Source organism: Hyaena hyaena, unplaced genomic scaffold (assembly GCF_003009895.1).
Source record: "Hyaena hyaena isolate Hyena2069 unplaced genomic scaffold, ASM300989v1 scaffold_1924, whole genome shotgun sequence".
In the NCBI taxonomy this organism is placed as follows: Eukaryota; Metazoa; Chordata; class Mammalia; order Carnivora; family Hyaenidae; genus Hyaena; species Hyaena hyaena.
This window is the reverse complement of record NW_024082563.1, coordinates 1,917-16,631: the sequence shown is the minus strand read 5'-3', so window position 1 is coordinate 16,631 and position 14,715 is coordinate 1,917. Positions and strand designations below refer to the sequence as shown.

Genomic DNA, 14,715 nt, shown 5'->3' with positions numbered 1-14,715 from the left:
CAAACTACTCAGAGAAGAGGCTATTTCTCACTGCCTGGCTCACCAGTAGCTGGAAAAGATACCAGGAAGGAAAAGGGATTTAAAACTTAAAGGACAAGACATAAAACACATATCTAACTGATAAGAACAGAAACAAAAGGGTGCTTAAACTACAGATAAAATGAAATGCTAAGAGTTTTGGGTTTCAGCCACATGAAGTCATGGGGCTTTAATTCTTGATGGGTAGCCTGACAAGAGAGTAAATGAAGCCCCAGAAATCTGGGCTTTCTGCCAAAAAGGCTGTAGAGCTGGAGGGTTCTGATTCACAGTACTGTATTCTTGGGGAGGAGGAACCCTGAAGTCTTGTGTGTTTACTTCAAGGGGCCCACTGTGAGCGGACAAAGGTGGTCACTTAATATAGAGGACTGCCTTTGATCTTGGCCAGCTCTGGGTTTAATGCTTTTCCAAGGTGACATTGGTGAAGATTTCTAAGCTCTCATCATCAGAAGAGAGATTTTTATTTTGATGATAAAGAGGGCAAATCATCCATTAGGTACTATAAGTAGAGTTCCTACAAGCTACAAGATTTGTAAGGGTCTTTTAAGATGTTTGAGATACAAAATATTTTTTTTAAGTTATACATTTAAAAACTGGAAAACTAAAATTGAAAGGGATTTGAAGAACACAATTCTAAAAGGCCTTTCACTTTTTTTAATGCCAAAAATGAGGTAATGTGGAATATGGGTGCATGTTAATAATTAGGATACGATAATATGATATCATGTGGAACATTCTAAAGTGGTAAGACTTAAGAAGAGCCTTCTCTAATAGCAGGGTGCTTGCAACATGTTAGGAACTAAATTACTGTTAATTCTTTCTCACATTTCTTTACCCAGAAGTCTTTTGTAATATGGGAGGACGATTAAGGTCATATCATTTAACTCAGTTGTTATTTAGGTAGTCAATATGATAGTAGGCATAATGTGATTAAATAATAGTTTCTTTTTTATTTTTACTGTTATTTTACTGTATGTACGCTGTGTACCAGGTACTCTTTTAGATCACATATATTAACACAGTCAATTCTCATAATAATCCAATGAAATAGTTATGGCTGTTATTATACTTTTAATGAGGAGAACATGAAAAAATAGTAATGCTAGGCAATTTGTCAAAGCCACATAGTGGTGGACCCAGAATCTGAACACAAGCATTTTGACTCTGGAACCCAACTCACGGCCTCTAAGTGGTACTTGAGGTACAAAAGATAAATATGGATAGTACAATGCTTTGAGGTATGTCTTTTTTAGGTTTGAAGTCAAAGAGAAAGGCAATTTTCTGAACAAGAAAGTTTTAAAACTGTCCCCCCCATTGCCATGAAATGCAAGATGCTGGTCATGGGTAGAATTTGAAATCTTGCAAACACATAACAAAGGGCTGGAGTTAGAACAGTGGTTTCTCATTTTCAAATATAAAAACACTCACTTAAACCTCCCAACCTTCATATACTCTACCGGCATAGTGATACTTTTAGTAACTACTATCTGAGGAAATACAAAGCAGAATGGCACCAGATAACACATGTGTATTATTCACGTACCCACTGACAGCGCTGGGAGCACAGGTAACTTCTTGGACCATTGTAATCACTCTGTACCCTCTTAGAATGAAGTTATAGAGAAATAATGGACTACATATCATATAGATACTCCCATTAATTAGGTAGGGTAGCATCTAAGATTTTTCTGACTATACTGGAAAGAAGCAAAAACTATTTGCTGTTTTAGAATATTCTAAAAATATTCCAAAAGGATACAGAGGCATAAATGAAACAAAGACAGAAGCAAAAACTACATGCTTAAGAAACAGGATTCCTGAAGGAAGAAGAAAGTATTCCTGTGCACATAGCATATGAGCTGTCTGGAAAATGAAGAAAACCCACTGAACATATTGGAGACTCTTACAAACATTACAACTCATTACTTGTTTCTTAATGAGGCAAGAGCTGAAAAAGCCCATTCTCAGAGCCGACTCTTTATTCTATATAGTTTCTAAGTTTTAACATATTAAACTGAAACAGATTCCCAATTCAAATTGTATATGCAGCAATTCCCAGCTAATTTCTTTGCTGACTCATACAGTCTGGAGGTGAAGGACTTGAATGTGACTCATTAAAAAGTTTCTTTACCCTTAAAATTGTTTATACCACTTTCCAGAATTTCTACATATATAACTTTATCCTAAAAAAATAAGATATACATGCAAATATATTTGTGTAAGCATAGTTTTTCTAGCCCTGACTTGTAATAATACTTGAAAACATAAAATGTTCATCAGTGGGAAGTGAATCCCTAAGTTATAATACCCTTATGATAGGATAGCCTGGGGTCCATAGGAAAGAGATCTTAAGAGCAGGTTGACATGCTAATCCTTGTTGGAAGGTGTACTTCCAGGGCAGCAAGCCTGAAGCACAAAGGAGTGAAGCAAAGAAAAAGGAGAAGCACATGTATAGTGATGTTAAAGCATTGTCTATGACTTGCCTTTAGACTCGGGGGGAATTTATTCCTTGACCCTAATCAGTCTCTTGTTTACCCCGGTCAAAGTTCATCCCCCAGGGAGTTAACTCCTCCAAACCGCTCTGTTGTATCCCTGGCTCTTCCTTCACTCAGTAGGGAAGCCACATTCTGCATACTGGGTGTGCTTCATCAGGTTTGGAAATGGTGAGATGAACCAGAGACTATAAGCATGTGGCCAGTTGGTCTCCATAGTCTCTCCAATGAAGTGGCTGAGACTGAGTGGGGCCAGAAGTGTGAGTGGACAGTTGGGCTGAAAGAATTTGAGGAGGCACATAAGATCTGAACATTAAAACAGACAAAATACTCTAAAAAAGGTGTGGGGGGGTGGCGCCTGGGTAGCTCAGTCATTTGAGTGTCTGACTCTTGATTTTGGCTTAGGTCATGATCCCAAGGTTGTGGGATTGAGCCCCATGTCAGGCTCTGTGTTGTGTATGGAGCCTGCTTTATATTCTCTCTCTGTTTCCCTTTGTCCCTCTCCCCTGCTCGTGCAGGCATATGTGCACATGTGCTCTCTCTCTTTCTCTCTGTCTCTAAAAAAAAAAAAAAACAACAAAAACAGACATAAAAATCAAATGAAAAGCAGATTGATACATTCACAATATAATGGTAAGAAAAAAGAAGGTGGGGTGTGTATTTAATTTGTTACTGTTTTTATAAGTCTATACACATACATGAGACTAAAGGGAGAGAGAGGGAAAGAAGAAAATACTAAAAAGCATACAACAAGTCCTCATTATGTAGTTATCTATAGAAGGTAGATTCACAAACTTTAGAGATTTTTTTCCCATTGGGATTTTTTGTGCTTCTCATGACTTTGTGTGAAACATGAATTGCTTGGTGTTATGAAAATGAATCCTGTATGAGAGTAGAGATTTATCTGTAGGGTGGTTCAGTATTCAGTTGTTATAATAATAATAAAACATATGCTAGTTATAATAACAAAATGAAAACTCAGAGATTCAGCAGTCTCGTGTATCATATTAATGAGAATATATCTTGCTCCTTTAATATCCTGAAGTCTGCATAATTGTTTAAAAGTATTCACTGACATGAAAAGTATTTATAACTTATTGTTTGATGAAACAAAAGCAAGTTACAAAAACTATATACTTGACGTTATCATACATTTAAAAAATATTTTGATTCTATAAGAAAAAAACATCTTGGGGAGACTCCCAGTTAGGAAAAGTAAATATGGTAAAATTGTAAATTGTTCTCAAATTACACATAGTTAATGCAATTTCATTCAGAATCTCCCTTTTTTAAATTGGAAAAAAAACATTTTAAACACATGAAACACATGAAAAACACATGAAAGAATGCATTGGGGCGGCTGGGTGGCTTAGTCAGTTAAGCGTCCGACTTTCACTTAGGTCATGATCTCACGGTTCGTGGGTTCGAGCCCCGCGTTGGGCTCTGTGCTGACTGCCAGCTCAGAGCCTGGAGCATGTTTCAGAGTCTGTGACTCCCTCTCTCTCTGACCCTCCCCTGCTCACGCTGTCTCTCTCTCTCTCTCCTAGAAATAAAAAAAAAAATTAAAAAAGAAAAAGAATGCATTTACAAAATAGAACATGTTAATTATTTGCATAAAATCCTAAAGTCAAAATGGTATGAAAGAGGGATAAGAACAGAAGAATAGAATATTGAAGCAGAAAAGAGTCTGGGAATAGATCTAAGCATGGTAAGGCCTTAACATGTTACAAGGAAGCCTTTTAAATTCAGTGGTAAAATGATGGTTGATATAATAAATGGTGATACATACTTAGATATCTATCTGGAAGAATAATGTTGGATTTCTACCTCATAGCTTATTTAAAATACATTCCAGATCGATTAAACAGCCAAGTACAAAAAGTAAAGCAATAAAAACATTAAAAACTTTAGGGAAAGGTTTATGTAACCTTAGGGAGGGAGAGAGATTCTGAATGAGATGGGAAACCCAGAACTAGATAGAAAAAGGATTGGCAGATTTAACTGCATATTAATATAGTTTTTCTTAATGGGAAACAACACAGTTAACAAAGAATGGAAACAACTTATAGGCTGGAGAAAGTATTTGCAATATTTATAACAGACAAGGAGCTAGTAATTTCTAACTGCAAAGTAAGACCTACAAAGAACTAAGAAAAAAATAAAATAATGTGAAAACAGATTTCATAAAAAAGAAAATAAAAAATACCAACGAAGCACACGAAAAAAATGGTGAAGACTGTTGCAAACCAGAATCAAACAGTGAGAAGTCACCTTTAAACTATTAAAATAGCCAAATGAAAAGTTTAGCAAGGATTGAATACTGGCAGTTATATGGGGAAGCAGATGGCATTTTACGTTGCTACTAGTATTTCCTCACTTTTGGGAATTGCAGCATTGTTCAAAAGGGGGAAAAAAGATAAACCAAAACAAACAAGCAAACAAACCCTACAGATAAGCTGAAATGCATTAGTAAGAGAATTTAAAAGATTAAAATATGGCACATACATACTGTAGACTATTATGAGGTTATCATGAAGAATAAATTAGATTTTGATGCATAGCCCTTGAACCCATAGGGGAAGTATATGGTTCAGAAGACTCAGGTTAAAATTATACCTCTGTACATTATCTAAGATCCAGAAAAATATTTATTAATTGATTGACAGTATAAAAAAGGACAAGATTAGGGCACCTGGGTGGCTCAGTCGGTTAAGCGTCCGACTTTAGCTCAGGTCATGATCATGTGGTTTGTGAGTTCTAGTCCCGCGTTGGGCTTTGTACTGACAGCTCAGAGCCTGGAGCCTGTTTCAGATTCGGTGTCTTCCTCTCTCTCTGCCCCTGCCCAGCTCACGCTCTGTCTCTCTTCCCTTCAAAAATAAATAAATATTAAAAAAGGAAAAGATGGCATGTCATCTAGAAAAAGGGATGATTAGGTGAGCTGATAATAGATGTATTAAATAAGCAAGGATTGTAAAAGAAGAAATAAAGGCAGAGTTAGAATCCATCTGAAAAAGCAAAAAGCAGAAGTGATGTGTAGAAAACTTAATTACTGACTCAGATGACAATATTGGGAACCACTTCCAGTGTGGAAAGTATTGAAAAAGAACATAATAATAGTGGGAGATAGAGACTACATGTACTGTATAGCAAATTGGTCTTCCATTTAGAGAGGAAAGAACAAATGAATAGAAAAATATTTGAAGATAATAGAAATTTGTTGTAATTTGGAGAAAAAAATAATTGTGGATACATATATATAAAATGCCTCATGATCTTCCAGTCAAAATTGTGAAAAGTAATTGACCATTAAATACATATTGCTAAAAATTTAAATCTGTAATGATAAAGAATATTGCTACTGGCAGTCATCCAGGAAAAAAAGCATCACCTAGGAAAGGAACAAAAATTAGTTTGGGCATTGGTATATAGAGTTTAGAAACTTGATACACTATTGACCCTACTCTGTAGGGAAGACATAATTGATCAGATAATGACAATTAAAAGTAATATTTTAACTCATTTGTGATATTCTAATGCAAAATAGTGGGAATTGAACCAATTTGAGAGTATATGAAAACATATGAAGAAAGGGTTGAAAACATGCAAAGAAGAGTTCATTACAGGAAGTAAAAGAACTCATGAGGTAAAGGGGAAGCTGGAATGGCAAGTGCAAAGACCCGGGATGAAAAGATTAGCATTGTGGTCAGAATGGAAAGGAGATAAAATGAATGAAAAAACAAAAATATCCATCATGAAGCATCACCACGGGCTGTCACTGTAAATAGCAGGGAAATTAAAATTTGTTAGACTGATTTTATATGTGTATATATATGCACTCACTATTTGTTAATCGATTTGAATGCCTCCATACATTTGATGAATTTCTAGGATAAAAAATTCTTGCTAGCTTGATTCATGGAATGGTCAAAAACCCTAAAAAGAAAAAACTCCCAGAAGGTGACAGTCCCAAACAATGTCATAGACAAATTCATTGTCATTATAGGACCAATATTTAAAGCATCCCAACAAACAGACAAAGGAGGAAGACTTCAACAATGTATTTTCTGATGGAAGTCTAACACTTAAGTTAAAACTGAACACTAACAAAAGTAACAAAGCAAAGAATAATCTTTCTTCAGATGCTGCAGTAAAAGTTCTAAAGAAAGGAATTGGAAAAGAAATTCTGATTCTGAAGAAAGAAATTACATCCGGTTATATTTTAAAGAAAATACTTACTAAAAGAAGAATGCACTACAATGAAGTAAGTGACATCTGGTAATAAAAAGGTCAATTATGGAAATTATTAATGTAATTAATTTCATTGCAAGCGTAGAAAGTAATATTTTCTTAATCTCTGTCATTTGCTCCCCTTTTATTTCATTTACTTCATTCACTCTTGATATCATTCATTCTTCATGTATTCACTTCACAGCATAACATTTTTTTCTCTTCTTTGGAGTTCCACACATTATATTTAGGGAGAGAATAAAGGGGGACATGCATATTAGGAGACAGTGGTTTCTGTAATGGTACTCATGACATGCCATGTGATGAAGACACTACCGCCAGCACGATGGTGGCACAAAAAGGGGTGGGCCTGGGTCTGCTAAGCTGGAGGGTAAGTGTGTGGGAAGAAAATGAATTCTTCACATCGGAGGGGACACCTCAGCTGCAGCCTTAAAAATGTGTGGGGCACCTGGGTGGCTCAGTGGGAAGACCATGTGACTCTTGATCTCGAGGTCATGAGTCTGAGGCCCATTTTGGATGTGGAGATTACTTAAAAACAAAAAAAAACAAACAAACTTCTAAAAAAATGTGTGCAGCTTGCTGGGAAAGGTGCAGGAAACACATGCATGGGCACCGAGGTATAAAATGGCATGACTATTTGGATTGTACATCACTGAGGTGTGGTGGTGAAGGGGAGCAAGGAGGTGAGAGGTAAAGGGTTTCAGTTACGGGCCCTGGGAAACCTGAATCCTTACGTAGGCTAAGATATAGGAGGAAGCTGTTGACAGTGGCAACAGTGGGGAGCCAGGGTGACATGGGAGGGTTTGGGAGGCATTTACAGTGTGGGAATTAAGGGTGGCTCTTCTGCCATAGGAGACTTGCTCTAGGTGGAGGGCATTATGGAGAGGTTGAGGAAATGCCCATCAGAAATGCTTTGTTTTTTTCTCAAACCTTATAAAGCACCAGCTACCTTTAATTTAAGAAAGTAGTAGAATTGCAGTGACTCGGGGTTGTGAGCTGTGAACATCGCTTATCATGTCTGGTTGAGAGATTGCCAGAGAACAGAGCATTTGTGTTTGTTCCAACAGATCATGCTTTCCTTTCCTGGTGATGGTACTTTAATGAGAAAATTAGTGCGCATGTATATTATCTGTCTGCTGGATCATTATGCGAATGTGCCTGTTATTTAAAATCCCCAATATATCAGATTCATAAAAAAGTGATAAGTGGCAGATAATTCATTTTGAAGGCCATTAAGCGGTGCAATTCACAGTCTCTCTTTTGAAGGTAGAAAACACTTTTGAATAATGCCATTTGTGGATTTTCCTCTTCCCAGTACTTTTTGTACTTTTCTACCCTGAGGAGGAGCATAAGTCTCATATATACATATATATACATATGCCTTCTGCTCATATATATACATGTATGTATGTATACGTATATGTATATATATACATATATACACATTTATATGTGTGTGTATATATATATATATATTTTCATGAGAGTAGTAGTGTTAGTGCAATACGAGTGCAGGTAACCCAGGCATTTGAAGCTGGCAATTGAATTTTTCCCAAAAAAATCTCCTAACACCAATCAACCCGGGATAGACAGGAAATCCAACAGTTGAGTGCTCGAGGGGTAAACATGAGGATTTGTATCCTAATTTAGCACTTTTGTTCTGTTCCTGCTTTATCCAGAATTTGTTCTTAGCAACCCCCATCTCATCCCTCTGCCCTTATCTCCTGGCTCTAGTTATATTCAAAAAGCATCAGCAAGAGGGAAGTTATCAATAAAGGCCTGAAACCATACTTTACAAGGTTGTACCAACTTGTGCCCCATGAATTGAGACAGATTAATGTCAGTGAGAACACACTGCATACGTAATAAGAATATTTTGTAAAAAGGAGCTGATAATCTGCTACTCACTCATTTTTAGGAACTGTTGTATAATTCATGTGGCTTTTGCATATTATTCATTGAATTACTGAATAAAGGATTCCTGTACATCAGATAAGATACATACTGAAACCGAAGAGAGAGTAAGAAATGCATTTTTCAGTTTTGTCCCAATACCAGTAGTCAGTTTATTTGAATGATAAAAGGTAGATAACATTAATTTGCCAACAAAAAAAAAGATTAAAATCAATATGGTTGGAATTGTAAAACTAGCAGAGATCTCAGTTTGTAGACAAGCTGAACAGGGATGTCAAGCATATGGAGGACAAATCATTTGCTATTTCTCTGAGATGGTAATATTTTCCAATGAGCAAATAGCTACAGTATTCAGTGTCAGCAGAGGGAATTGCTGTTTTACTGCGGTAATGAATCATTTAGGCTGAGGAGGCTTCAGGTACGTGAGTCACATCTGCTGTTGCATGGACTTCATCTGCTCAGCTCAGATGCCTCCTGTTTTCCTGGGGGATTTCAGGAAAAGGCTTTTGGCCAGGGATACTCTGCATCTTTTCACCTGTCACTGTAGTGGGACAGTAGTGGGAGAAGGAATCCGCCTACAAGTGTGATTTCTGGAAGGGAAGCTGAGGAAATCCTCTTATCCTTTGCAAAATCAGAAAATGAATTTCTCTCCCAAGAGACTGCTGGAGCCAAAGTTCTGTCACTGGGCTTCATGCTGTGACTTGGGGCTTTATTAATAAGTTACAAGATCTTCAAAAGAGTTTCTGTCTTTTAAACATCGTTGTGCAAATGTTCATTGAATTATATCCCTGAATTCGATGATCATAGGAAGAAAGAATAGAAGGAATATGGAGGAATTGAACTGGCTGAGGCAAAAGAGACTTTATCCATAAGGAATATAGATTAAACCAACCTCAGTAATAACTTCCATTAACACTTACCAAGCATTGTTCTAGTGGCCATATACATAATTATCTTATTGAATCCTCACCAAATCCTAACTCTGAGCAATTCATATATATTATATCATATAACATATATGTTATGTATAAGCAATTCATATATATATATATATATATATATATATATATATAAAATAGGTGAAGGGCTAATAAGTTACGTGACACACCCAAGTTCAGTGAACAAATGAATGGTGGAATTGAAATCTGGATGAGGGTTGGCCATTTCTTGACATGGACAAGGATCCACTATGCTGTCCAGCAACTTTGACAAGGTCTATCTCAGTTGGGATCTTCCATGCTTTCCTTGATCATTCTCTGCCTAGTGTCACCAGGATATCTGCCCAGGTCATCAAGGACCCAGGGACACAGTTCTGTCACTAGTTTAATGTGTGATCTTGAGCAAGTCATTCAGATATTTTGTCCTATTCCTTCAATTGTAAAATTGCAGTGGGACAAGATCAGTCGTGCTTAACGTCTTTGAGAGTCATAGACCCATGTGAATGAACTTTCACACAAAATTTTGTTCATGGTTTTATACTCTTATGAACTTCCTGAAATTTGGGTCAGGCTAAGCATGTCTGGGTTAAACAGTCTATTATTCTTTGATGAGGGTTGCTGGTTTAGACTTTTCACCTTAGAGTTTTGGAGAGGTAAGGGGTCATGGGCTAGGTAAAATGTCAAAGAATAAGGAAAATGTGAACCTAATATAATTAAAAGGAAGCTAACTGTCTACATTTCTGTAAGATAACATTTTGTAAACTTTTTAAAAATCAAGAATAGTGTAATTCTTTGCCATTGAGGAGTACTTACAAATAGGTAGATTTCTTTATCATTTGATGCACAATTTGCTCAAAACTTCTATTTTTCTATAATAATGACTAGCAACAGCAACAATAATAATAGCTATCATAGATTGAACACTTACATCTAAGCATTGTGCTAAATGTTTTGCATGAATTGTCTTATCTAACATTTGCAAAAATCCTAAAGATATACATATTTTAAAAATATATATATATATCTGTAGTCTCCATTGCACTTTGGCTTCTCCAAATAATTATGGTTCTAAATAAGCACATCCTCAAACTAAAATTCCTTATTGTCAAATAAAAAAGATATCATATATCATTTAGGATTATGTTTAGCTTTAGCTAGAGGTAAACTCAATTTAGAGTGGCTTAACCAAATAGGTATTTTATAAGCCTAGTGTTCCTGAATATTCCTTGGAAACTTCATGAGAATGTCCCTCACCCCCAAAATTAATGTATTTACTATGTTTAAGGGGAAAATGTGTATGAAAACTCAAATTAAGGGGCACCTGGATGGCTCAGTTGGTTGAGCATCCGACTTCGGCTCAGGTGATGATCTCATGGGTCGTGAGTTCAAGCCCCAGGTCAGACTCTGTGCTGACAGCTCAGAGCCTGGAGCCTGCTTCATATTCTGTCTCCATCTCTCTCTCTCTCTCTGCCTCTCCTCTGCTTTTGCTCTCTCTCTCTCTGTCTTTCAAATATAAGTAAATGTTAAAAAGTTTTTTAAAAACTCAAGTGTTTCCTCTACACTCAAGGTTTTACATTTAGAATATTATCACTTCTGGCTAAATTTTTCAAATATCTTTTCACAAGATATCAATTCTTCATTTTGAGATTGTCTTTACGACTTTGTTGGTATTAACATGGCCTTTCTTTTACAAGCTGATGATCGTGAAGATGAAGTATGGTAGTAAGTTTATTTGTTTTATATGTGTGTGTCCTTATTTAGTAAAATGGCTTGGTGAAGGATGCCTGTGTGGCTCATTTGGTTGAGTGTCTGACTCTTGATTGTGACCTAGGTTGTGATATCAGATTGTGGGTTTGAGCCTTATGTCTCTGCGGATGGTACGAACCTGCTTGGGATCCTGTCTCCCTCTCTCTCTGCTCCTCCCCCACTCACACCCTTTATGTCTTCCTGTCAGAATAAATAAACTTTACTAAAAAAGAAAAGAAAAATGGCTTGGTGACACTCTTTTTGTCCCTTCTCTGCTTGTCAAATTCAGAATTCTGAGGACTCCTATTCTAGAAGATATGAAACATACCTAAATTGACTTCAAATGGTAATATCCATGCTAAGAGGCTATACAATTTTCCTGCAATTCTAATGAGCTGATTCTACTGAATAGTGCATTCTGTAATAACATTAGCTGATTAATCTTCCCAGTAAGAAAAGGTAGCTGAATATTTGTTTCATTATGAGAGTAAACCTGAAAAAAAGTTTAAATGCCCTGTATTTAGGATCACATTTAACCTAATGGCACAGTTGGCTGGAAAGCAGCCAGGTTATGTCAGTGCATTAGGATTCTGTAAATGTTTCAACTGATGATAAAATTGACCACTTCATCTCTACCCATGTGATCATCAACAAGAAGTATGTTATATCTATGATATTGAGAACTGAAAGAAAAATGTAATTTATCTGGGTAATTCAGTAACTTCTATCATATTGTTGAATTCATCTGAAAAATATACTGCATTTCAGTGTAGGTATAAAGAATCCATGCTAATTACTACAAAAATCAAACATATAGATCAAATAGAGGATGATCGGTAATGCCTGGATACTTATCAGTCTTTTATAACTGAACTTTGGACTGAATGACATAATACCAAGTTTCCAAATTATAACATGAAATACCTTACTCAACCGCACATGTGTCCCTAAATATCCACATGTTACTAATGAATGGATTCTCATAAATTCTAAGTGATTGTGTCCATCAGTGAATTAAAATACTTAAGTTTTCTGGAAATATATTGGAATTCTTTTTTTTTTTTTTTTTTTTTTTTTTTTTTTTTTTTTTTTTAATGTCTTATTTATTTCTAGGAGAGAGAGAGAGAGACAGCGTGAACAGGGGAGGGTCAGAGAGAGAGGGAGTCACAGACTGAAACAGGCCCCAGGCTCTGAGCTGGCAGTTAGCACAGAGCCTGATGTGGGGCTCGAACCCACGAACCGTGAGATCATGACCTAAGCGAAAGTCGGACGCTTAACCGACTAAGCCACCCAGGCGCCCCAAATATATTGGAATTCTAAGTCATGGAAGAGATGATCACTATATATATATCCCTTTTTTCCTTTTCTTTTTTTCCCCCTCACTTTTTATTTTTTAACTAGAAGCCACAAAAAAGTTGGAACCTTTGAATCTTTAAAATTTTTTCCTAAAAGAAAATTTAAAAAATAAAAATTTTCCTTATAGAATATGGGATCTTTGAGTTTTAAGCATGTGTTCTAATGACATTTATTTATTTATTTATTTATTTATTTATTTATTTAAAAGTTTATTTATTTTGAGAGAGAGAGCATGAGCAGGGGAGAGGCAGAGAGAGAGAGGAAGACAGAGAATCCCAAGTAGGGTCTGCACAGTCAGCACAGAGCCCAACATGGGGCTTGAACTCATGAACCATGAGATCATGACATGAGCTAAAATCAAGAGTCAGACACTTAACTAACAGGGCCACCCAGATGCCCTGATAATGACTATTTTTTAAATGAGCATACGTGTAAGGATTCTCATTGGATGTGGCAAAGGGAAAAGAAAGGAGAAAGATAAAATCATGGCCTGGGAACATTGCAAGTCAAATTTTGGAGAAATTAATGTCCTTGAGAGTGTCCCTCAAGCAATGATCAAAGAAATTCAGTGAATAATACCCCAGCTTTTTTCACCCTCGTGAAGCAAATCATTCGAGATGTGTCCTACATCATCTACCCTAGGTTCCTGTAAGATTGAATCCAAGATGTACAAAGTGTTAACCAGTTCATTTCCATGTATGCCTTGGTCTTCTTTTCTTCACCCTCTTTGCCACTGCATGGTTTGTGCTTTTTAAAGAATCACTTCCAGGGGTGCCTGGGTGGCTCAGTCGGTTAAGTGGCTGACTTAGGCTCAGGTCATGATCTCACGGTTCATGGGTTCCAGCCCCTTGTCGGGCTCTGTGCTGACAGCTAGCTCAGAGCCTGGAGCCTGTTTCAGTCTGTGACTCCCTCTCTCTCTGACCCTCCCCTGCTCACGCTGTCTCTCTCTCTCTCTCTTCTAGAAATACATAAAAACATTAAAAAAAAAAAAAAGAAAAGAAGAAGAAGAAAAAAAGAATCACTTCCAGGCCAACTTGTGAGTTAACTCACCTAAGGCACTTTATTTAGGCTCTAAATTATTATTATTTTTAAAATGCAACCTTCTGGTCATCTCAGTAGAGAAAACATATAAAAGAAGAACTTCCATGGTTGAAAAGGTTGATGGAATGATGTAGAGCTGATCAGGAAGTGGAACCCATCCACTTAGCCTCCTTTCCCTCCACCTGTATCCCTAAATATCTCAGTGGGACACAGGGATTTTTGGGAAAAGTTTGAAAACCTTTAGAATAAATGTTTTCTTTCACTTAAAAAAATTATCTCATTCTCTCACTGATTTCTTCTACCAAATATTGCATGCTGATTTGCCAGATATTTAGTGCATATGATAGCAGTGCATTTATTTACTCTTTCTGTGAATATGATGTTTTTAAGAATCCTTCTCTGAGGTGACCGACAGTCTTCCAAATACAGTTAAAACTTGTTCCTATTCCATACACTATCCATTCCATAACTAGTTCAATTGCACGTTAATGAGAATCAAGTCAGTTAACCTCAATTCCTTGAATTAAGAGATTGTATAAATCCTAGCTGAAGTCAATGCTGACTGAACTTTTTTTTCCCCTAGAGTGTGACTTTTCATATAATAAACTTATTTAATGGACACACATAACAGTAACTTATCTTGGAGTGTGACAGGCAAATTTTCTGGGAAAAAAATCAATTTCCTTCTTTCAATATTTCTTTTAACAAGGTTGAAAATCATATATCTTAACAGAGAATGTTCCCAAGCTCTGTGATTAACATGCAAAGCTGTTTCTTAACAGCTCTCTCTCACTTTTAAAATGACATTGAGAGCTTAGAGGCGCTTGTTCTTAATTTTTAAACCTACTGATTTCATTGTGCCTGACACAAAGAAGAACATCTTTGCCATAATTATTGTATAACAGTTATTTTTCACAAAGTTGTAATTTTCCTAAAATTAGCTG

The 14,715-nt window shown here is 36.3% G+C and overlaps 1 long non-coding RNA gene across 1 annotated transcript in view; it reads left to right on the top strand.

The window, feature by feature from the left end:
* Window positions 1-6,609, top strand: part of LOC120226982 — a 37,679-nt gene extending 31,070 nt beyond the window's left edge. The window contains exon 3 of the long non-coding RNA XR_005527134.1: window positions 6,532-6,609. This is a non-coding gene — a long non-coding RNA (uncharacterized LOC120226982). The remainder of the gene's footprint in view (window positions 1-6,531) is intronic.
* The last annotated feature ends 8,106 nt before the right edge of the window (window positions 6,610-14,715 follow it).